Here is a 23180-nt window from a genome sequence, read left to right as displayed (position 1 = left end):
AGGAGAAATACTTTTGAGACATAAAAAGAAGAAGAAGAAGAAGAAGAAAAGGAGCTTTGGGCCTCAGCCTCTGGCGCATTGGCATGACTTCCATGGCTCAGCATTTCAGCTCAGGTTTCCCCACGGTTATTAGTGTTAAGTGTCATAAACGGTGCAGATGCCATGCTGTGAAATTAACATTTCAGTGGAGTCGCCTCAGTCCTGTCTGCTGGCCCAGCTGCAAGAAATAGAAAGGCTCAGTTAACAATGCCTTTTTGGCAGAGGTGAGTGGGCTCTGTACGTGGGCATAACTCTCTGAATTCGAAATTTCTAACCAAGTCATGCATGCCTATTTAGGTCTGAGCGAGATACTCTACAAATGTAGAGGTTTTTTCCTCGCTCCCTGAATCAAAAGTACTGCCAGGAAACCTTAGGCACTGTGCACAGATCAGTGTTTGGGGAGAAAAGATGAGAAGTTTGCATTGTCAGCTCCCACCACAATATAAACAAGGGATCTGGCGAGGGCTAGCTGCCAGCTTTTCTGGATGAACCTCTCACACCCACCCACACACTGCACCCCACGTTTAAGCTTACCTGAAACAGGGTGGTCTAGCCTGGAGGCTCACCCAAGTGCCTCATCAGACATTTGAAATGCTGAGATGGACTCCCAGCATTGATGATAAACTCCCACTCACCCCCCACAGCCCTGGAACCAAATGTAAAACTGTTCTGAGCCCCGAGGGTTAAGCTCTCGCCACTTGTATCAGCAGACAGAACTTCTTAGTGCCTTTAGTTGCGGGGCTAGCATCAAGGGCAGGAAGCATAGCCAATGGAGAGAATCCAGCAGAGGGCACTGAAAATGATTAGGGGGCTGGAGCACGTGACCTAGGAGGCGAGGCTGAGGGATTTGGGCTTATTTAATTTGCAGAAGAGAAGACTGAGGGGCGATTTGACAGCAGCCGTCAACTTCCTGAAGGGGGCTCTAGAAAGGATGGAGACAGACTGTTCTCAGTGGTGATGGATGGCAGAACAAGGAGCAATGGTCTGAAGTTACAGAGGGAGAGGAGTAGGTTGGATATTAGGAAAAACTATTTCCCCAGGAGAACGGTGAAGCACTGGAATGTGTTACCTAGAGAGGTGGCGGAATCTCCATCCCTAGAAGTTTTTGAGTCCCAGCTTGACAAAGCCCTGGCTGGGGTGATGTAGTTGGAGAAGGTCCTGCTGTGGGCAAGGGGCTGGACTTGATGACCACCTCTCCAATTGCCCTTCTCTTACGTCAAACCATGAAGCCAAAGAGAGGGAGAAAGAGAAATGCCTCAGTCACACCAACCCCGCTGCTTCTGCACCTGCCCACACCATGTGCAGATTCATCAAGGCAAACTTTTTCAATCCTGGGCACCTGCTCAGGGAAGCCCTTCCTAAAGCCACACTTCAGACTTCAGACAGAGCTGGGCTGATGCTCCCACAATGGGAAGTGCCCACAGAACTCAGGCTTGCCAACCTCACATGCGCGAAGCCCTTGGGTCAGGCCCCAGCCGAGACACAAGACAGGCTTCAAGCAGGAGAATGATGAGAGTAAGTTGGGTTTTTATTTGTCCAGCGGGTCCTCTCTCCCCTTCTGCAGCAGCAGCCGCTGGAAGTCACACGTGTTAGAAATGCGCGTCTTCGTCTTCAAGCACCCCCAAAGTCAGTCTCCCCTCGCCAGGGGGTGGTAGCAGCTGCAGCTTCACAGAACAGCTTCAGCTCTCACAGGAGCTGGCAGCAGTGGGGAATCACATGGATGCAAAGGGTAGCTGCAGTTGCCAGGCATGCTGGAAAGTCGGGGCGCAGCTCCATCAGGCTCCAGCATTCCACACTTGGGTCTGAATGGTTTTGGGGATGGCCAGAGGTTAAGGTGAAGACCACGTTACACTCAGATTTCCAGAGGTGTTTTGCCTGCCCAGTTCCTGTTTCCTCTTTCACTGCAACAGGCATCGGGACACCTGCCCGGACTTCGGTCTGCCCCTCTCCATCACCCCTTCAGAGACAGATTGCCAGGCCAGGCTGTCAGGCACAGGGGGCTGGGGACACGGAATGACCCAGACAGGGCCTGCACTGGAAGGTGGGTAGGCTAACTAAAGCTTTATTTTACACTGATGCAGCTTTGATTTGGTTTTCACCACTTTGAATTTGGCTTCTGTACAGGTTCCAGTTAAACTGATATAATCCCATGTTTCAATCCTAAGTGCCCATAGGGGGAGTTGCATCTGTTTAAATCATTTTAAAGAACAAAAAATCAAGCTAAATTCAGCTTGTGCAACTTGTTTGTTCAGCCAAATCTCACCCTCCACCCTGCAGCTCATCTTGTGAGCAGCCTTTGCACAGGGGTGAATTTCATCCTTCGGAAGCTAAACACAAAGGTGCCAGAGACTTTTAAAAGCCTTGCATGTCTAGGCAGCTGCTCAGACATTTCTGTTCTTTTTTATGTGTCAAAATCCCCGAGAACATGAATTTAAATGAAACAGAACAAAACCAAAGGGGGAGCGAGACAGACGCAGGCAGCAGTGGCGTGGGTAAAGGTCAGCCTGATTTTCACAGATACCGTGTGTCATCTCTCTCCTCCCATCTGCGGCTCCTCACTGAGCCGTTACAAATGAGACTGATTTGCCCATTTGTGTTGCCTCCTCCTCGTTAGACATGTGCTAACAAGGCAGCCTTGGGAGGGAACCATGCACCGAGCGGCTGCCAGGGCCCCACGATGAATTATGCACCTGACTGTCTCCGGGCCGACAAGGTATTTCAGAGCCTCCATGGGAAGAGTGACCAGAGCAAAGACTCTTCCTGGTAAGGAGATGTCTTCCGAGCTTGGCTGGTCCCTCAGTCCCAGCCAGGCCTCTGGAAGGACAGCCCACCCCTGCCCCAGTCTGCAGGGATTGTGACAAAAGCCTTCCAGCCCCTGTCTCACCCATGGACAGTCATTCAGTAACACGCGCTCTGAGCAGGGCACTGCATGTGGACAGGTCTGCCCTGGAAGATAATTGCCAGTCTGTCATGGGGTTCTCGGGTCCCCAAGCTCTACACCCCGGCCGCAGGCAGGAGTGACTCTCACTCAGCAGGTAGAACAGGAAGTTTATCAGGCGACAGAGGCCCAGCTCAGCACAGAGGTGTCAGTGCAGCCGGCAGAGACAGTCACTCCAACCCGTCCTGGGGAGAGGAGCCTGAGGGGGGCCCCTCTGGGGTGTAGCTTCCCCCCAGCCAGGCTGGCTGCCTTCCAGCTCTCTGCCGCCTCCGATTCAAACCCAGCTGGGCTCCTCCCTGCTCTGTGTTCAGGGCAGAGGTGTCACCTGCCAGCTGCGGTTACAGCCCCCGTTGTCATCTCCAGCCGCTGGGAGCTGCTCTGCCTGTCTCATACACAAGCAGCCTGACTCACCCGTCCCCCATCACACAGCCCCAGCTCTGGTCTGTCCATACCCTGCAAACATTCACCAGTAGCTGCCATGGTGCGTAGCGCACTGAGTGTGCATGAAGGCAGGGTGGCCCCCTGGCGTCCCTTCCCCCTGCCACAGCGACAGCTCCAGTGGGAGTAACTGGCCATCCTCCGAGGTGGGTGCCAACACAGGCCAGGCGCAGCGAGGGATGGAGCAGTTGAACTGCGCTCAGGTTCCCGAAGCCCAGGCCTGTCTCAGTCAGCTGGCACCAAGTCATCCCTGTTACGGCTGGGAGGGGACCTAGCCAGCACTGGTCACTAACCATCTGGCCTCACCAAAAAGCCCATGAAAACCCCCATTCTGTGAATCCAGAGCCGTCACTCCAGGGCAACCCAGGTCAGGTGACCCCGAGAGGGTTAGTAGCTCCTGCCTGCAGTTGGAATAGGGAGCTTATTTTACCGCTGCATTTGACTCTGATGTGACTGCTGCAGGAGCCCTGTGTCTGCACCTCAACGTGGTGGCTGAATTTCTGCAACAGCCTGGTGGTTAATGATGCACTCATACCAGCATCAAGATGCTAACAGAACAAGCCTGGACATAGCCATGCAAAGCACTTCAGATTAATAGCTTCGCAGGCCATGAGCTGTCTGACCTGCTGTACAACAGAGGCGGTTCTGTCCCTAGACATCTCCTCAAGCAAAGCTCCAAAAGAATCCAACCCTGATGTCCAAATGGTCCATGGCAGAGACTCCGAATGACCCTGGGGAGGATATGGGGCAGGGCTCTGGCCTGGGCCAATGGGAGGTTAGACCAGCTGCTCACAAGAGCTTCCTTCAGCCATAGCAGGGATGAAATTGCTTCAGGGGTTAATGACTCTCTCCATTGGAAGTGTGTGTCATGTTTACCACCTGAATCACGACCTTCCACAGCCAGCCGTCTGCCTCGGCTGGGCTGACCAGCCCTTTGGGAGTGATTTGGTCCCGGGCAGATGATTAGCTTGTCTATAATCAAGTTGTTCTTTGATCTTCTGTTCGATAAAATGAAAGATAGAACCTGGGGTCCATCGCCTGGGACAGGTCTGCCACCATTTGTGCACCCAGGATGGCATTAATGCCTTGGCCCCAGTGTCATGCGGGGAGCACAGCTGATTAGCCATCACCATACCTGAATCTTTGTCAGAGTCTCTGCTTCCCAGAACAGTCTGTAACTGAGTCAGACTTTCTCTTCACCTGGTCCTTTATGGTCCACCATAATAAATCATGTCTTGTTTTCTTGTGCCTCGTGTAGCAAGCGCTCCAGACTGCTCAGAAGCAGTGACCCTGCATTATTTCCCATACCCCCAGTTTGTGGGTCATCTGCAAACTTTATCCATGATCATTTTATGGGGCTTTTTTTCCAAATCATTGATAAAACCTTTAACTAGCATGAGGCCAAGAATGACTCTCTGCAAGGTCCCACTGGAAACAACCCTGGCTGAGGAGGCATCTCGCTTTACGCTTGCTGTCTGAGACCACGCATGCAATGTGTCTTGTGTTAGCTTTATGCCATTCTAGGGTTTGGTTTTAAATCAAAATGTCTTACAGTATCCAGTCAACACCTTACACAAAGCTAAAGATGCTGTAGCAAAGCCATTACCTTTGTCAGCAAAACTTGTCATTTCATTTTTAAAAAGTTAGCTTGACAGGATCTATTTTCCATGAACCCTCATTGGTTTGCATTAACCCACGTTACAGCCCCGTACTTAATAGTGTAACCCAGAGGCAGTGAGTGCACTGACTAGGGAGAGGGTAGGCTGTACTCTAGACCCTTAGCCAGGCACAAGTGGACGTTTAGCTCATGGGGTGGAGCACAGGGCTTTAGCCCCTGAGGTCGCAAGTTCAATCCCCCTGTTAATGACCTGGGTGTGTTGGTCTTAAAATAGCATGGGTGTTGTTCCTGTGTCATATGTGCCCCTTTTCTTGCTGGAGATCCATGTCAGACTAGCAGGCCCATAATTATCTAAGTCATCACCTTTACCCTCTCAAGAAATTGGTACAACATTAGCTTTTTTCCAGTGTTCAGGAACTTCCCCAGTGCTCTACGATTTACTGAAAAGCAACATTAATTATGAAGTAGGTACTCAGCCAGCTCTTTTAAAACTCTTGTGTGCAAGTTTTCGAACTTTAGGTAACTTCTGTAATGAAGTCCATAAGAAGCCCCACATCTTGTACACACTGTCTAGGAACAGCTGAAGCACATCACAGCTGGTCTAGATGGTCCATGTTGGTGCTGGATGCAAAAACAGAACTAGATAAGTTTGAGGAGGGTGGGGCTACCAATGTCTGTAAGCCAAGAAGCTCAGGGACATAACCCCATTCTGGAAGCAACCCTAAGCATCTAACTGCCAGAAGGCAGGAGGGGAAGACAAGGTGGGCCTGCTTTGTACATTTCCCCTGAAGCTCTGATCCTGGGCTAGACAGACCATAAGGGCTGTCAGGCTGGATCAGAACTTACATTCTTATGTCTGTGCCACATGCCGCTCGACTTAATTGGCCCACGCATCCCTACACTAAGCCTTTAAGAGGATAACCACCGTGCACAGCGCAATAGCCCCATTCAATCGTCGAATTTAATTTGGTTGATTTAAAATAAAATTAAAATAAAAACAATCCCCCAGAAGGTGATTAGCTGTTGATAAGAGTTAAGCAGTTCCAGGCCTTTGGTTTGAAATACTGATCACAGCATGTAATTCCTCAGACGCCCTTTGCGGGGATGATCCTACTGTCTAGTCTCAGAGCAATTTGTGAAGGAAAAAAAAACAGTTTCTCACACAGAGAATTCCACTGCCCTGAGCTGCTCTGACCAACACAGCAGCTGAAGCACCACAGAGCCTGGTGCAGTGTGTTCGGGAGCTTGCTTTAACCACTGTTATTAATACACTAGAAGATTCACCCAGCGTTGCAGGGTCCTTAACTCTTAATTCCAATAGCTTTTTTTTTTTCATGTAAATAATTTTCTGGAATTGGGCTGGGGATGAGGGTTCAGTGTGCTGCTGCCCCAGGGAGAGAGGACAACCCCAGCCCATCTCTCCTCAGCAGCCTGGGGGCAGGTGAGAAGTACCTCTCTATGGACACTACAGCTGAAGCAGGCACAGCTGGGGGAGGGGTGCATGTCCTGCAGCTGGGGGACAGACAGACAAACTCTCTGAAATATACAGTAGACAGCTGTCCCTTTCTCCAGCACCGCCCTTGCTGGCCTAGTGGCGTTATAGCTAGCCCAGTCCCCATCTCTGTTTCCTTGCTGCCCTCCTGTGGTCATTCTGCAATGTAACTGACTCCTCCCTTTCCATTTGATGAAAAACCATCGAATTCCAGGCACACCTGATTTTCCTGGCACAGCCACACCCTGACCTTTCTTTACGTTATGATCAGAGGAAGCTGCATACCGAGTGTGGTGGTCTTAGTGCGTATCATTTAGGAGCAGTTCTTGAACAGACAGACTTACAGGTAGATGGACAGACAGACACACAAAGCTTCTGTAATACGCAGCAGAATTACAATATGGTCTCGCATGGGTCCCCAGTGTGCCAGCTGCTGCCTGGACAGAAAGAAACAGGCTGTGTCCACCCCAAAGAGCTTCCAATCTAAATAGACAAGACAAGGGGTTTCAGGGTTCCCGGATGGGGGACCTACGACCTGGCAGAATTGGGCATTGCCAGATACTTGCTTTCGGAACAGAAGAGCAGTCCAGTAGCACTTTAAAGGCTAACAAAATAATTTATTAGGTGATGAGCTTTCGTGGGACAGAGCCACTTCTTCAGGTCACAGCCAGACCAGAACAGACTCAATATATGAAGCACAGAGAACCAAACATAGTGATCAAGGTAGATATTTGCTCGTTTATTTAAAAAGGAGATCTCCAGCAAGTGGCACCCTGACAGATGCTGCATACGAAGTGTGCCAGGTCAAGGCCACCGAGGGACTGTACCCCAATGTGCCAAGACCCCCCGCAAGCCTGACCCCTGACAGCCCAGCGCCCTGCAGCCCTGTCTTGTTGAGCTGGATGCACTCACCAGCTGCAGCACCACACTGGGGTCAGGACAGGCCTCAAAGCTGTGCCCCTACCTGAAACCAGTCGCAGGAGAGACCTGTCCCCAGCACTCAGCTGCCCAGCCCAACATCCCAATAAATCCCTTCAGTGCCGTACAGAGATCTGTGCCATACAAGCTTCTGAAATTGGCCCTCTTCCTGTGTGTGGCCAGAGAGACTCGCAGACACACACACACACGGGCAGTGCTTCCTTACACTAAGGGACAGAAGTAATGTCATGAAGGACACAAGGTAGGATAGCAGTGAGCCTCAGAGATCACCTAGAGCAAGGCAGATTCTGGCACCAGCTGGAACAGAACTCACAACCTGAGTGTAATGCACCGACTTACACCCACCCCCGTGCTCAGCTGAGCTCCTTTCACTGACTGCAACCCCTCCCAGCTGGGGCCCAGTCCTTCCCCGGTCATAGAATCGTAGGGACCTCAGGCTGGAAGGGACCTCAGGGGGTCATCTAGTCCAGCCCCCTGCCTAAAGCAGGATCAACCCCCACTAAATCCTTCCAGGCAGGGCTTTGTCAAGCCAGGACTTAAAAACCTCTAGGGATGGAGATTTCATCACCTCTCTAGGCAACACATCCCAGTGCTTCACCACCCGCCTGGGGAAATAGTTTGTCCTAATATCCAACCTACTCCTCCCCCTCTGTAACTCCAGACCATTGCTCCTTGTTCTGCCATCCGTCACCACTGAGAACAGCCTCTCTCCAGCCTCTTTAGAGCCAGGAGCTGCCTACCTGACCATGAAGGAGCAAGGCAGGACATCGGCCGCCCTGCTGGGCCACAGCCAAAGGCAGTCAGCAGCTGCTGCTGGGGATGGCTCTGGACACCCCACAACAGGCAGAGGTGCTAAGCCCCCCGGAGGTGCTGAGAGCCAAGGCAGGATGGGAACCACTTCACAGCACAGGGGACAGCAGCCCCCTTCTGCACCCCATCTCCAGCACCTAGGCTGCCCCCGGGATTGGCTTAATCCCTCCCTTAACCGCATCCCCTCAGGCTGAAATTCTGGCCTGTTTGTTTTCCAGGCAGATGCCCCAGTCAGTGAGTTCTCTTCTTTGGCAGCTCTGTGAGGCTTTGGGCTCAGCAGCCAAGACCCTATTGAAGCACCAAAATAATCAGGCTGGTGCAGAGCCTGGTGACTGGCTGCAGCTGATGAAATTCAGGGAGGACAGGTCCACCAGTGGCTGTTAGCAGGGCCCCACCCTCGGTACGTGGGGGCACTGGCACAGTCTCCCCAAAGGCCACCCGGGGGAAGAACCAGGGCTGTCCCTGCCCATGCCCAGGTACGAGGCTCCCAGCAGCTCCCCACGCCACAGGACGAACCCCCCTCCCCAATCCACCCCTACCCTAACCCCGCCTCCCGCCCTGACCAGTCTGGCTGGGGATTACCTGGGGCAGGGCATAGCAGGGGGTTGCCTCCCGTCAGACCCCCCCACCCCCACACTCACCACATGGGGTAAGCGGCCCCTGCTCAGCTCCACTCCCAGCCTGCAGAGCCCCATCTGGGAGCACAGCCTGGCACCCGCTGCCTCGGAGAAGTGGGACTCAGTGGGTCGGGAGGCTGCAGCAGCGCAGAGCAGGGGCCGCTTGCAGCATATGGTGCGTGCAGGGATGGCGAGGGGCGGGGAGACGACCCCCCACTGCTGCCACTGCCTGCCCCCCCCAGCCCTTCCTGTCCCAGTTAATCCTCACCCCTCCTGTGTCCTCCTCTCCCTGCTGTCCTTCCTCACTCACGTCCATCGTACGCCTTTGAGGGCGAACACGTCCCTTTCGTTGTGTGTATATCCAGCGCCCGAGCCAGTGAGGCTTCAGTCCTGAGGTGGGACCCTTGACACCCTTGTAATGCACAGAATGATCAGCGTGCATAGAGCGGCCGTGTTGCAGGGCAGCCTTGGTCTCAATTCTCCTGCGTCAGGGAAGCGCCTGGCACAATGGGGCCCTGATCTGGGACATCCAATGTCAGGGCAGCACCTGACGTGATGGAGCCCTGATCTCCGCTGACCTGTGTCTGGACAGCGTCTGCGCGACAGGATCCTGATTTCCGGTTTCCCACGTCTGAGCTATGCCTGGTGCAATGGGGCCCTGATCTTGGCTGTCCTGTGTCTGTCTGTGCCTGAAGCGACTGGGCCCAGATCTCTGCTGCTCTGTGTCTGGGAAGCACTTGGCGCGACAGGGCCCTGATCTCAGTTGCTATATGTTGGGGCGGCACCTGGCATAACGGGGCCCTGATCTCGATTCTCCTGTGCCAGGGTAGCATCTGGTGTGATGGGGGCCTGATCTCCATTGTTCCGTGTCTGGGCAGCATTCGACCCAACAGGGCCCCGATGTCAGTTGCCCTGTGTCTGAGCAGCGCCTGGCACAACGGGGCCCTGAGCTCTGTTGCTCTGTGTCTGAGCAGCGGTGGTAGAGATTGTTATAAGGTCAGTGTAAAGTCTCTCTTTCTTTTTCCCTTCTCTTCCCCAGTAAAGTTCTCTAGTTTAAAACCCTTCTGTCTGCCTCCATCTTTCTTTAAAGACCAGGGTTTCTGCTGCCCGAATTCCTGTGGTCCGAATGCAGCTCTTGCGTGGATGTTTCTAAATGTCTCCTTAGCCTTGCCGCCTGGTGTCAGGTTTTCACCAGAGGGCAGGTGAAGAGGCTGTTCCCCATCCTGCCCCATCGTTATGTAGCATTTCCCTTCCCGAGCCCCATGTGGTTCCCTGTTCGATGGAGAGCAGCTGCATGCAGCCACAGCAGTAAGTTGAAATATTAGGCCTGTGAACAGCAAGGCACATGTGGTTATGGTAGCTGCAGAAAGCTATTTATTGTGCGTGGGGAATGTTTTGGTTTGGAGGAACATTACCTCTACTGGGGCTGGGGCTTGTACAGCTGACTGATTCTTTTCAGATCCCTTTCATTCATACACAAAAATCAATGTTTACTCTGCTCTCCCTGCCGCCACGCTGGCAGGATCACTGTCTGCCCCAGCAATTGGGTTTGTGCTTGTTTAATACCACGCACTTTGTCATTTCCTCGGGAGCCGGGCTGATGAGGTGTAGAGCAATTTAACTGGGAACATTGGACTTGATGAGTTATTAAAGATAAGTTGAATAATATTCCTCGTGATTTGTTTCAGAGCAAAGCCTGAGCTGCTTTTCTTGACAAGCTCACGCCTCTCAGAGCTGCTGTGGAGCAGCTGTGAAGCAGTCTGTCGTGCAGAGATAGCAGCATGCACTGCTCCCACCTTGCCCCCGGGAGTCTGTCCAATGGGCTCTGCTGTTGCAGCTACAGCAGGGTGCTGTAATGGCAAAGCACGGCTCCTATGGACACAGCACATCCTGGCAAAGCCTCACTGCCCCCCGAGTGAGGGACTACTGCCACCGAGATTAGCTCATGCACATGGTAGCCAGTGTCAAGCTCCTCCTCAGTCTTGGGGGGTCCCGAACTTTCAGGTGGATGGTTTGCCTGAGAGGCTCACAGCAGCCCTCAGCTGGAGCACTTTCTCTAGGGCACCAGTTCATTGTTTGTTGAGCTGCTCTTATCATTGGCCAGCCTGGCAGGAAGAGGGGACCAAACTCCAAGTGGTAAAGAGCAGAACAAACCCTTTGCCAAAACTAGTCCTGTTCCCAGGTTGTAATGGGGAGAGGGTGGTGGGTGCAACCCTCTTCTCCGGGTTCCAGCCCAGGGCTCCTGTGTAAGCAGCAGCCTGCAAACGTCTCCAACAACAATTGCATGATAGCTACTTTTCCCTGGGCCACTTCCCCACGGCCCCTCCCAGCAGCTTCCTTACCCACAGGTTCTTTTCTCTGGCACCTGCTTACTTCTCCCAGATCCTCCACAGCTCCTTCCCTCCTCAGCTACTTGCGCACCCTGAGCCAACAGAAGAGGAGCCCTTTTTAACCAGTTTCAGCTGGTTCTTAACTGGTCCCAGGTGTTCTGATTAGCCTGACTCACTTGCGTCTGGAAATCTGCTAATTGGCTCCAGGTGCTTTAATTAGCTTGGTTACTCTGATTGATTTTGGCAGGTTCCCATTACTTCACCCTCAGTTCACCCTAGGAACAGGGACCTATTTAATCTGGGGCTGATATATTTCCCTTCCACTACTGTCCTGCATCCCTCTGAACTGACTCTGTCACAGCATCTATTTGGGGGTGTTACTGGCACAGCTCTGATTGGTCACAAATCCCACCTCCTCACCCAAGCTGGACAAAACGTTTTTCAGCAAGGAGATATTTTTCTGAAAAATTTGGTTTTCAGGGACTCTGAAACTGTGAACTTAGGTCAAATCTGATAAATTGTTTCAGCTAAAAGGAGCCTGAAGAAATGAATTTGGAAAAAGTCAAACCATTTCATTATGATTTTTCTCTTTGAAATGGCCTTTTGCTTTCAGATTTGCCCAATTTTAAAATCCACACGCACAAAAGGATGAGAACTACCCAAAACCAGACAAATCAAAATGAAAAAAATTGGATGGAAAAACATGCTTAGAATTATTTTTTATTTAATGATCATTGTCAACCAAAATAGATTTTGGTTCAAGATAAACTGGATTTTTATCTTTATTTACTGGGGAAAAAATTGGTCCTGTTTCAAACCAAAAAAAAAAAATTTACAAAAAAAAGCAAAACTCAACTCACTCACCAGATCCTGACCAATGTAGCTTGGTCAGCAAAAGTCTGTAGAGAAGATTTGGCCTCAGGGACTTTCCGTGACCCTTTTTACTGTCATATGAGAACACCTCCCCATCATCAATGCACATGTCAGTGCTTTGTCCCGGGTTGCTAGGAGGAGACTGAAGAACACAACAATTTCTGAAAGGACCTAAGGAGTCGATTTTGAAATGTTACATTGGGCACATAGGGGTCTAAATGGGTCAATGGGACTTAGGAGTCACTGTCTGAGGGGTAGCTGAGTTAGTCTGTATCTTCAAAAACAACAAGAAGTCCTGTGGCAACTTACAGACTAACAGATATTTTGGAGCATAAGCTTTTGTGGGCAAAGATCCGCTTCGTCAGATGTATGCAGGGCGGGTTCCTCTGGAACCCCCTGCTTATGCCTCTAATGAAGCAGGTCTTTGCCCATGAAAGCTAATGCTCCAAAATACCTGTTAGTCTATAAGGTGCCACAGGAGTTTTTGTAACTTTTGAAACTGCAACTTAAGGCTGTAAAGTCCATAAAGCTTTGTCTAGCATATGCCAGTTTCTTGCAATGACCCTATTATTACACTGGTACTGCTGGACATCCCTGCATGGCTATAACTTCCTAGCATAGTTCAGCCTAGGGCACTTTGGGAAATAAGAGGTCTGTGATCACAGAGGAGGAAATTCAGTCCAGCTCTCTCAACCCCAGGGATCACAGTCAGGGCAATTCACTGGTGCAAAGGAAAATTGGGAAAAGAACTTTGCAGGTATTTTTTCTTTAGAAATTCTCATTTCCCAAACCATATGACCTAGCCATGTTCATGAATAGCTCGCTTGGAAGATGTGTCATTGCAGAGACTGCAAGAGGATGTGGAGTGTTCCAGGTCCCTTGATCCCATCTGCAGCTTGCTAAAGAAGTGATTCATGAAATCACACATAAGAGCTGCGTCTACACGTGCACGCTACTTCGAAGTAGCGGCACCAACTTCGAAATAGCGCCCGTCGCGGCTACACGAGTCGGGCGCTATTTCGAAGTTAACTTCGACGTTAGGCGGCGAGACGTCGAAGTCACTAACCTCATGAGGGGATCGGAATAGCGCCCTACTTCGACGTTCAACGTCGAAGTAGGGACCGTGTAGACGATCCACGTCCCGCAACGTTGAAATTGCTGGGTCCTCCATGGCGGCCATCAGCTGGGGGGTTGAGAGATGCTCTCTCTCCAGCCCCTGCGGGGCTCTATGGTCACCGTGGGCAGCAGCCCTTAGCCCAGGGCTTCTGGCTGCTTCTGCGGCAGCTGGGGATCTATGCTGCAGGCACAGGGTCTGCAACCAGTTGTCAGCTCTGTGTATCTTGTGTTGTTTAGTGCAACTGTGTCTGGGAGGGGGCCCTTTAAGGGAGCGGCTGGCTGTTGAGTCCGCCCTGTGACCCTGTCTGCAGCTGTGCCTGGCATCCCTATTTCGATGTGTGCTACTTTGACGTGTAGACGTTCCCTCGCTGCGCCTATTTCGATGTTGGGCTGAGCAACGTCGAAGTTGAACATCGACGTTGCCGGCCCTGGAGGACGTGTAGACGTTATTCATCGAAATAGACTATTTCGATGTTGGCTGCACGTGTAGACGTAGCCAAGGTGTGTCTACACTAGCCAGCTACTTCGAAGTAGCCAGCACAACGTCGAAATAGCACGCATCGCATCTACATGCGCCATGTGCTATTTCGACGTTGAAATCAACGTTAGGCAGTGAGACATCGAAATCGCTATTCCCATCCAATGCTATTCAACGTCGAAGTAGGGCGTGTGTAGACAATCCGCGTCCTGCAACATCGAAATAGCGGGGTCCTCCATGGTGGCCATCAGCTGAGGGGTTGAGAGACGCTCTGTCCAGCCCCTGTGGGGCTCTGTGATCACTGCATGCAGCAGCCCTTAGCCCAGGGCTTCTGGATGCTGCTGCTGCAGCTGGGGGTCCATGCTGCATGCACAGGGTCTGCAACTATTTGTCGGCTCTGTGGATCTCGTGCTGTGCAGGCTGAGTGTGTCTGGAAGGGGCCCTTTAAGGGAGCGGCTTGGGGCTTTGCTGGCCCCTTATTTCGATGGGGAGCACTTGTGTGTGTGGACGCTCCACATTTCCTTCCGGGGCGGTCCTTTCGATGTTCCCCATCGCTACTTCGACATGGAACATGGACAGCACCAGCCGTGGAGGACATGTAGACGATACATGTCGAAGTAGCCTATTTCGATGTCCTTACTTCAAAATAGGCTACTTCGACGTACTGTGCTAGTGTAGACATAGCCACAGAATCAAATAATCATAGAATCCTAGGGCTGGAAGAGACCTCAGGAGGTCATCTAGTCTAGCTCCCTGCTTCAAGCAGGATCAACCCCAACTAAATCATCACAGGCACGACTATATCAAGCCAGGAATTACAAACCTCTAGGGAAGGAGATTCCACCATCTCTCTCAGTAATGCGTTCCAGTGCTTCACCGCCCTCCTGGGGAATAATTGTTCCTAATATCCAACCTATAGCTCCTGCTCTGTAACTTCAGACCATTGCTCCTTGTTCTGCCTTCTGTCGCCACTGAGAACAGCCTCTCTCCACTCTCCATAGAGGACCCCTTCAGGAAGTTGGAGGCTGCTGTCAAATCGCCCCTCAGTCTTCTCTTCTGCAAACTAAATAAGCCCAAATTCCTCAGCCTCTTCTCATAGGTCATGTGCTCCAGCCCCTTAATCGTTTTCATTGCCCTCTGCTGAACCCGCTCCAATGTGTCCATGCCCTTTCTATACTGGGGGTAGAGGCCCGGAACTGGACGCAGTGCTCCAGATGTGGCCTCACCAGTGCTGAACAGACGGGAATAACAACTTTTCTAGATCTGCTGGAAATGCTCCTCCTAATAGCTCTGCATTGCTGCATCTGTCACCGTGTAAAAAGCTGGGTCTCGACTGGTATGTCAACAGCTCCCCTTGTTGGCCAGTGCTTCTGTGCAGGGAGGTGGTGCCCTTACCCCAGAGTGACCTGTGTCTGCACTAAGGAGCTGTGCTGGCACAAGTCCTGTCTGTGGCACAGACGTACGCTGAGTGGACAAGCAGGGAAGGCTTCACGACTCATGAGCACATTCAGTCTGCTCCTTACCTGGGATGGGGGATGGGACTGGAGCGCAGTCCCCTGCCATGCAATGTACGTGCGAGGCAGAGACAACGAGAGTACGAGCAGAGCACAAGCCACCAGTGAGGAAATCTTGGTCTGCATAAAGAAGTGGGCTAACCAACCGTGGACCCAGAAGGGGGTGGAGTCACTGAGCCCTGGTAGGTGGAGCTAGGCCGCACTCACACCTCCCACCGGCAGTCAGTGGGTGGGACAGACAGGTCTGACGCTCAGCTTGGCTGTAGGTGGTTGGTTTTGGGGTTTTTTTTGGTGTGTGTTTCCGTGTGCAATTTTTATCAGATTTGTTTTTCTTTTTAAGTCGCACCAGTGTCTGTGGTGGGGCACTGTTTGAGTGGTGGTGGTGGTGAGGCTAACCCTAGCCACCAAGGCCCCTCCCCCAGCCTAGTGGGAGGGGCTACTGGACCCAGACTCAATTGAACACTTGGGACAAATAAAAAAAAAACGAGGGCCGGGCGGTGAGGGTCACAGGTGTAAAATGCGGGAACCAGATGGGGACACCCAGCAGCGAACCCCAGACAGCGCCCGCTGCTCCTCGAAGCTGGCTCAGGAGGCAGCGCATGCTGCCCGGGAGAACTCTGAGATAAGGGAGGAACAGAAGGAGGCCCCACATGGCAGCGTGGCCCTCGTCCACCATCCTGCTCCAGGTGTGATAGATCGCGGCTTTGGCGAGAGCCAGGAGGAGGTGGACAAGGAGGTCTTGAGACTTCATGGTGGCCAGACACGCCCCCCCGTGGCTGGGAGACTGCGGCCAGCCCAGCCCCTGGGGAGCTGAGGACTGGGCAAAGCCATCCAAGGCAGATGCCAGACAGAAGCTGGAGGAGTTGGCAACGCTGCCCCAGGCCACCTACACAGATGACAGGAACAACTCTGCGCAGAAGCAGGCACAGCCTGAGGGGAGCGCGGACGTGACACTGCCCTGGTCTGGCCACAGCAATGCCTGAGCACAGCCCAGTGTGTTGTGGCCAGGATCCCAGCTGACCCATAGCACATCCTGCTGCTGCTCTGAGGGTCAGACACAGGAGTAGATGGGCCTGTGCCTCCTGCGATGAACTGTGGGGTGGGAGTTGCCCTCCTTAAAGCCCAGGAACCAGCACATCAGCCATCCACTGGAGCCATGGGGCCTTACCCTCTGGTGGCTCCATCCCGAACACAGCCTGGGCTACAGACCTGTGCACCCGGCCCTGAGCGGGTCCCGGCAATCTCCGTACCCATCCGCCCTGAGCACTGGCCTGGGCCACAGATCCGGGTGCCCTGCTCTGCACTGTTCTTAAAACTGGAGTTACAAAAGTCTGGTCTGGCATTATTTATTAAGGGCCATCTCGTGTTCACATGAAGTGTGGCTCTTGAATTATTGAAGTTTTCCTGAAGTGGAGAACAGGCTTTTCTTGCTATTTTGGTTGCCAGCGCCTGCCTTAGGACATGTTTCTCAACTGGAGGTGTCCACGCCCACAGGGAACAGGAAAGCAGTCCGGGGGGATTTGTAATTTTTTTGAAAAGGGTACTCTATAAACTAGGTTGAGAAACACTGACCGAGCATTCGAGTTCTTTGAGGGACTAGTGTGTTCTGGCTTTGCTTCCAAATGGGATCAGCTCGATTTTTGGCTCATTGTGACATCTGGCTCTTCTTTGCACAACCGGAAAGTTGGCAACCAATGTTAGGGTTTTGAGAATAGGGGAGCATCTTTTTGTCCTGTGTTTGCCCAGCGCCTCGCACCAAGCAACACACCCAGCAACAAAAATAACCAAATACTGGTTTACTGCCATTTGCAGGAGCATTCCCTTCGTCTCCCTGAGGGCAAACTTGCTTGATTCGCTTGGTTCATTTTATTTTTAATGTGTTTTTCTGCCTGCTCTGCTCCTTTGGTGGAGGCAGCTCAGGGGCCACTGCAGCTCAGGGATGTTGGCACCTCGCTCCAGGTGGCAGCAGGTGGCTCTAACACTCAGCTGATCAGCCCTTGCTTGGTCAGATTGGTTTTAAGCACGTTCACCAACAAAACGAGGACAACGAGCTGAGCTCTCACAAGGGAACAAAGAGGAAGTTTTGTAAATAATTGATACATAATTAAAGTGACGGTTATGCTAATGGTGCCTCGCAGTGCCAGAACAATCTCCAGAGTGTTAGGAATCATCCTGTATTTCTAGAATGTGTCAGTCCATGTTGCTGTCAAGGTTAAACAGGTGACAGAACTGGGCTGGGACCCAGCAGAGCAGAGCTCAGTTCCTGTCTGTGCCACTGATGTTCTGAATGGTCTTGGGTAAGTCACTGCTTCCCTCAGGACCTCCATTTCCCAGCAGTAAAATGGAAATGAGGACCCTTCCTTGGTGTATTTAGTGCACCTGCCAAGGCAGACCTTGTCACACTGGGTTGATGACCCAGCAGGCGCTAAACTAGCACAGGTAACAAGCAACCTGGGCCACAGCATGGATTGTGCAACTTCAGCACGGACCTTAGCTATGAACTCTGCTAGCTAACTTGTGCTACCTCCAGCTGCTATTGCTGCCATTGCTAGATGCCTTCAAGACAGCTCAGACAGGCTAGACTCAGCCCATTTTCGGTGTGTAGCGATAGCCACTGTGTATGTGGGCAGAATTGAACCTGGGACCTCTGGTGCTTAGTGCAAGTACCTCTACAGCTTGAGCTGAAGGCCAGGTGGCTCTCAACTTAGGCACAGAGGACACTTATTCTTTCTCTGTGACATGGTCTAGGTACCACTGGATGGGACAGAGAACCACACAAAGGTGTGTGTTACATGTGCAGCACCTGACACCATCCCCCTCTGTCCCTTTAGGCTCCCTTGTCCATCTGGCCCCAGGGCCACTCTACTGTGGAAGATCGACCCCCCGAGGGTTGTTCTTCCGGGGTTTCATTTCGCACACGCACTAAATGACACTCCCAGGGGTCGACGTCAACCCCCGTACTCCTCATGAGAGGGGAGGAATAAGGAAGGCTGATAGGAGAAACGCTCCCACTGACCTTGCACCGTGTGGACAGACGGGGAAGTCGACAGCGGATAAATCAATTTTTGCTACACAATCGGCGTAGCTAAACTTGTGTATTAGTGGTTGACTTCTATGTCCAGTGCAGACGTCGCCTGGGTGGTCCTTCCTGCAGCCCATCCCTTGCAGGCACCAGTCACCCCTGTGCGTGTCTTTCTGGAGTGCGGCAAAGCTCGTCTGACTTTGGAAGAAGATGCAGACCCCGGCACCCCCTCCCCGAGCGCGTTGTATGGCTCCCCCTCCAGCAGCTCCTCCCTACGGCATCTTGCTTCAGGTGCCTGACAATACCCCTCCTTTTACCCTCCCATTGCCCCGGTGTCTGCAGACAGCACTCAGTGAGCTCGCGGCTCCCAGCTGGAGAATTACTTCTGAGCACCCGGAGGTAGGGGCCAGCCATTAACAAAGCCCGTCTCCATGGCTCTGCACTCCGGCAGGGCGGCTGCAGAACAAGCCGTGCCGTCTGTCGTGCCACGCCACAGGGCTGGGCAGAGGAGTGCCAGCACCACCCGCCGCAGAGGCAAAGGGAGCACAGAGCCTTCAGCAAACGCCTCCAGCCCCCTCAGCCCTGGCGGGAATTGAGAGTTCCTGTCCGCCGCCTCTCCTGCTGCATGCGCCTTTGGGCTTCATTCCTCCCTCTCTGGAAGCTCCTGCATCTGCCTTGTGCTGGGCTGAGCAGAGCCATGTTCGCACGAGACTCACCTCTGCCACATCCAGGGCGCTGACGGGGATTAAAGAGAGCAGGCAGGAGTCACCCGTGTGTCTTTTATAGCCCGAGCTGCCACCCACTAGCCAGTCTTCTCGCCGTGGCTCTGCTCAGCCCCGTACAGTGCAGATGGGGTCGTGTAGCTGCCCGTCATCGCTGCCTTTAAGTCCTGTAACTTCTTTCTGGAAGTGTTGTTTTGCGGCAGCTGCTCAGGCCTCCTCCTGCCGCTGTAGGTTCCTCCCGCCTCCACCTTTGGGGCTCAGAAATGCCCTTTCTAGGCCCTTCCTTCTCGTTTGCACTGAGGCCACTTCCCATCACGCTGGTCGTGCAGTAGGGCCCTGGGACACGAAGCAGCTGGCTGCGGGGGCGGTGCTGGGGGAGTGAGTGGGCAGAGACAGGCTGGGGCCAGGCACACAGCATGGTCATCAATCAACCTCTTTCACACATGCAAAATTAACATATACAGCTTCAGATGCCCCAGAAGGGAGCGAAGCCCCTGCCGCCGCCTGGACCCCTTGGCCCAGCTTTCCCCCACAGCAGCGTCGTGCGCAGACCATGCCCACTGGTGTGGGCCCCACGGAGGAGGGCCTCTTGCGCAAGGTGCTGTGTCTCTGACCTGAACAGGGCTCCAAGCAGCAGCGCAGGTGAGACCAGCTCTTTACACGCTCCAGCGGATGCACAGTTCCCCCCGGGCTACGCAGCAGCTGATCTGCAGGTCTGTGAGCGTTGGTCCCTAACTGTGGGAGGTGGGTGTCTGAGACCTCAGTGGCAGAGGCCCCTTCCCAGCTACAGAGAGACGGCGTTTCTGCAGCACGCACAGGCCAGTGGACGGGAGGCTGCAGGGGCAGGGGGCGAAAGACCCCTCCCAGAATGGTTTATACGGAGCCTTTAAGTGGCTTTGTCTGCCCTTTGCAGCGCCAGCATTCAGCTGCTAATGCAAAACCCATTACAGCCCCAGTCAATGTAGTCCCCGTGCGTGTTTCACCTCGGGGAGAGGCGCCCAGGCTCAGGCAAGCAGAAGGTGCTTGAAACATAAATTAAAGACAACCTGGAGCCTCCTCGGCGCGGTGATAACGCTCCTGTGTGCACCTGCAGCACTGCGATAATGGTTATCTCCAGCCCAGCAGTGCCAGAATCCTCCGCACACACAGCCACAAAGAGGGGTTTGCTGCCCTGCGTCTCAGCATCACACACAGCCCCGGGCCCCACCGCAGCTAGAGATACAGGTGGGAAGTGACCCTTGTGGGCCTTTCTGCATACAGCAGTCCCTGGTGCACATGCCTGTGCCTGTCTGGGGATGGTGCCTCGGGAGACTGGTGGGTCTCTGCACAGGCTGGCAGATATCTAGATTGAGGGACAGGCATGTACAGGAATGGGTGTACAACTGTCCATGTGAAGTACGGAGGGGTCTGGAGAAAGGGCAGCAGGAGCGTTTCTCCTCACACTGGCGTCAGGGGACGGTCTCTGAAGCCGGAAGGTGGCCAATCCAAACCAGATTAAAGGAAATGCTTTGGCTCCACACAAGGTGTAACTGCCTTGGGAAACTCGGTGTCACCAGATGGTTCTGGGCAGGTCTACACTAGGCAGGTAAGTCAACCGTAGATACACAGGTCTAGCTCCAGGGATTGCGTAGCTAGAATCAACTTATCTACAATCAACTCATCTGGCCGTCTGCACAGAGGGAGGTTGAGCAGAGAACTCTCCCACCCAGCTCCCTCACTCCTGGCAATGCTGAGTACCGGGGTCGCCTGTCGATCCCAGATAGTTCAATTTCTCACGTCTCTGCCAGCCACGGTCGATCTTCCTCGTTGTCCAGCCAGGCCCTGAATCTTGCCAAGCTGTAGGTCTCAGCGAGGGTCTGAACGCTTCTATGGACAACAGTGGGACCCAGTGTTCTCACTAATTACATTAACGAGTGCTGGGGGTTGAAACCTCGCACTTCAGTGAAGTGAACCAGTCGTGCCACATTTCCTGCTGCAGGGCAGCTGCTTGCGCATTGCCCCAGAGCGAGGGGCGCTGGCTGCGGTTGGAGTGGAGCCAGCGCTCAGCTGCAGAGTCCAGGGCCCCGTGGTGCTGGGCACGTGCATGAGCACAGAGGGAGAGGCTGTGCTCACTGCAAAGAGCTTGCAGGTTAAAGAGACGAGGAGAGCAAAGCCCCATTTCACAGGCTGGGGGCGTGCTCCAGGGGTCCCCCGGAGAATGGGGTCAGGGCTGAGGCGGGAGGATGCACGTGAGGGGTAAAGCTTGCTGGGGACATGAGGCATAGTACGGGCAGCATTTAAATCAAATGAGTGTGAATTGAGAGAATAAAAGGGAAAGCCCCTGGAGCCAGAACCATCCCATCCATAGGCTGAGGTGGGGCAGCTGCCCCAGGTTCCCCACTTTTGGGGGCCCTGCAGAGGCCACCCCAGCTCTCCTATGGACGGGAGGGAAGAGGATTACCTGGGGCAGGGTGTGGCATAGAGGGCAGGTGGTGGCAGCAGCAACAGGGGGTCCCCTCCCCTCCCCTCCTCTGCCCCACCCTCTCCACACCAGTAGGATGAGCAGCAGCCTGCTCTGCCCCATCACAGCCCCCCCAACCTGCTGAGCCCCTCAAGGTGTGGCTTCTGCCCCTAGACACCTGTGGAGAAGTGGGGCTCTGCAGGCCGGGAGGCGCAGAGGAATGAGGCAGCCTGATGCTTGTTCCGTGTGGTGAATGCGGGGGGGGGGAGGCCGAGGAGAGACGTCTGGCACCACACCCTGCCCCAGGTAATCCCCAGCCAGGCTGGGAGGGGAGCGGGGCAGAGGGTGGAGCAGGGCAGAGGCAGGGCCTCCAGCACTGGGGGTGAGTGCTTCAGTCCCGGCTGCCTGGAGCCGTGGTGACCAACACACTGGCCACTGTAGGCGGGATGTCATTGCCAGGGTGTTCGGACGTCTTGTCTGCTCCAGGCTGCGTCAGTAACTTCCGACGGCGTGTGCTCCCTGCGGGCTGCTGCGTCGGCTTCAGCAGTTAGCCAATGCAGCACCCGTCCGGGAACCCCCAAGCACCACAAATCAAGCAAGGTACAAAGGAACAGGAGCCAGGGTCATTGCCGTTGACACGTGGGCTGTAGGCCTCTGGGGCTGCGTCTACACGTGCACGCGACATCGAAATAGCTTATTTCGATATAGCGACATCGAAATAGCTTATTTCGATGAATAACGTCTACACGTCCTCCAGGGCTGGCAACGTCGATGTTCAACTTCGACGTTGCTCAGCCCAACATCGAAATAGGCACAGCGAGGGAACGTCTACACGCCAAAGTAGCACACATCGAAATAAGGGAGCCAGGCACAGCTGCAGACAGGGTCACGGGGCGGACTCAACAGCAAGCCGCTCCCTTAAAGGGCCCCTCCCAGACACACTTTCATTAAACAGTGCAAGATACACAGAGCCAACAACTAGTTGCAGACCCTGTATATGCAGCACGGACCCCCAGCTGCAGCAGCAGCAGCCAGAAGCCCTGGGCTAAGGGCTGCTGCCCACGGTGACCACAGAGCCCCACAAGGGCTGGAGAGAGAGTATCTCTCAACCCCCCAGCTGATGGCCGCCATGGAGGACCCCGCTATTTTGAGCTGCGTCTACACGTGCACGCTACTTCGAAGTAGCGGCACCAACTTCGAAATAGCGCCCGTCGCGTCTACACGCGTCGGGCGCTATTTCGAAGTTAACTTCGACGTTAGGCGGCGAGACGTCGAAGTCGCTAACCCCATGAGCGGATGGGAATAGCGCCCTACTTCGACGTTCAACATCGAAGTAGGGACGTGTAGACGATCCGCGTCCCGCAACATCGAAATAGCAGGGTCCTCCATGGCGGCCATCAGCTGGGGGGTTGAGAGATACTCTCTCTCCAGCCCTTGCGGGGCTCTGTGGTCACCGTGGGCAGCAGCCACTAGCCCAGGGCTTCTGGCTGCTGCTGCTGCAGCTGGGGGTCCGTGCTGCATATACAGGGTCTGCAACTAGTTGTTGGCTCTGTGTATCTTGCACTGTTTAATGAAAGTGTGTCTGGGAGGGGCCCTTTAAGGGAGCGACTTGCTGTTGAGTCCGCCCCGTGACCCTGTCTGCAGCTGTGCCTGGCTCCCTTATTTCGATGTGTGCTACTTTGGCGTGTAGACGTTCCCTCGCTGCGCCTATTTCGATGTTGGGCTAAGCAACGTCGAAGTTGAACATCGACGTTGCCGGCCCTGGAGGACGTGTAGACGTTATTCATCGAAATG

The 23180-nt window shown here is 53.6% G+C and overlaps 1 pseudogene; it reads right to left on the bottom strand.

The window, feature by feature from the left end:
* Positions 1 to 9207, bottom strand: part of LOC142025308 (M-phase-specific PLK1-interacting protein-like) — a 74320-nt pseudogene extending 65113 nt beyond the window's left edge.
* Positions 9208 to 23180: the final 13973 nt, after the last annotated feature.

This window comes from Carettochelys insculpta, chromosome 22, assembly GCF_033958435.1.
Source record: "Carettochelys insculpta isolate YL-2023 chromosome 22, ASM3395843v1, whole genome shotgun sequence".
NCBI lineage: Eukaryota > Metazoa > Chordata > Testudines > Carettochelyidae > Carettochelys > Carettochelys insculpta.
The sequence above is the reverse complement of the archived record's forward strand: the minus strand, read 5'-3'. Positions and strand labels throughout refer to the sequence as shown.